The 1,315-nt window shown below is 39.2% G+C and overlaps 1 long non-coding RNA gene across 1 annotated transcript; it reads left to right on the top strand.

The window, feature by feature from the left end:
* The first annotated feature begins 378 nt into the window (after window positions 1-378).
* LOC311609001 lies at window positions 379-1,060 on the top strand. Its single transcript, XR_014783222.1, has 2 exons — window positions 379-708; window positions 850-1,060. It is a non-coding gene; the product is annotated as an uncharacterized lncRNA (long non-coding RNA).
* Window positions 1,061-1,315: the final 255 nt, after the last annotated feature.

The following is a 1,315-nucleotide window of genomic DNA, read 5'->3' on the forward strand; positions in this document are numbered from 1 at the left end:
AAGACAATAACATTTGTAATGGTTCTTAGCTGTAATCAGAACTCAATATATAGTGTTTGTGTTTTATTGGGCAAGCAATTAGATGATGATAATAATAATAATAATAATAATAATAATAATAATAATAATAATAATAATAATAACAACAACAACAACAGCAGCCACGAAAGCCAAAAAGCTAAGGTGTGCCTTAGTGGTTTTTAGATCCAGGGAAAGGCCGTCCAGCATAATAAGGCAGAGCCTGTTGCTTAGAATACAGCTCTGTGGTAGAGTGCTATATGTGCAAAGCTCTGGCTTTGGTCCAATCCCCCCTTAACCAAAGGCATAGCATAGGACAAGAGGACAAGAAAATGACTTTTCATACTTCACGGTGGTTAATTGAGAGCATTGAACATTTTTTTTCCCTGATAACTTTTAATATGCTAGGATGCCTTATAATTTAGTAGTTCTCAACCTGTGGGTCACAATCAACCCCTTTGGAGGGGTCAAGTATCAAATAACCGATTCATAAAAGTAGCAAAAGTTATGAAGTAGCATTGAGATCGTTGTGTGGGTGGGGTCACCACAACATGAGGAACTGTATTAAAGGGCTGCAGCATAGGAAGATTGAGAACCACTGCCTGAGAGCATGTGTTCTTAAACATCCGGTAAGACACATGACTGATACTCACATGTGGGTGTTATGAGTCCTCTCAGTGATAGACACAGGTAATTTTTTTTTTTTTTTTTTTTGGTTTTTGGAGACAGGGTTTCTCTGTGTAGCCTTGGCTGTCCTGGACTCGCTTTGTAGACCAGGCTGGCCTCGAACTCACAGCGATCCACCTGCCTCTGCCTCCCGAGTGGACACAGGTAATTTTTTGCAGGGCCGCAAAGCAAGTACTTGGTCCCTGAACTATATCCAAGCCACACTGTGGGTTGTATGGAGGTTCTCTGTGTGGTTAAAAACACTCCTTTCTGTGAGTTTGAGGCCAGCTGATGTACAGAGCAAGTTCCAGTACAGACAGGGCTGTTACTCATAGAAACTCTGACTTGGAAAAAACAAAACAAAACAAAACAAAACCCTCAAGAACAAAAACAAACAAACAAACAAAAACCCCAAACCTCCACTCTTTTCCTTATCAAAGTACAAGTAGGCATGATATAATAAAACTCTTAAATCTACTCATGGACACATATGTAACATTGTTTATAAACTGTAATACTTTATTCCAACTAATTACTCAGGGCATTCTTCATAAGCCATTGACATTAGCTTTGTGGCAAGATAAATTTCAGTGCTTAAGTTACATTGCAGAACGTAAAAAGGAAGGGCGAG

Source organism: Acomys minous (assembly GCF_964271855.1).
Source record: "Acomys minous genome assembly, chromosome: 11".
Taxonomy (NCBI): Eukaryota; Metazoa; Chordata; class Mammalia; order Rodentia; family Muridae; genus Acomys; species Acomys minous.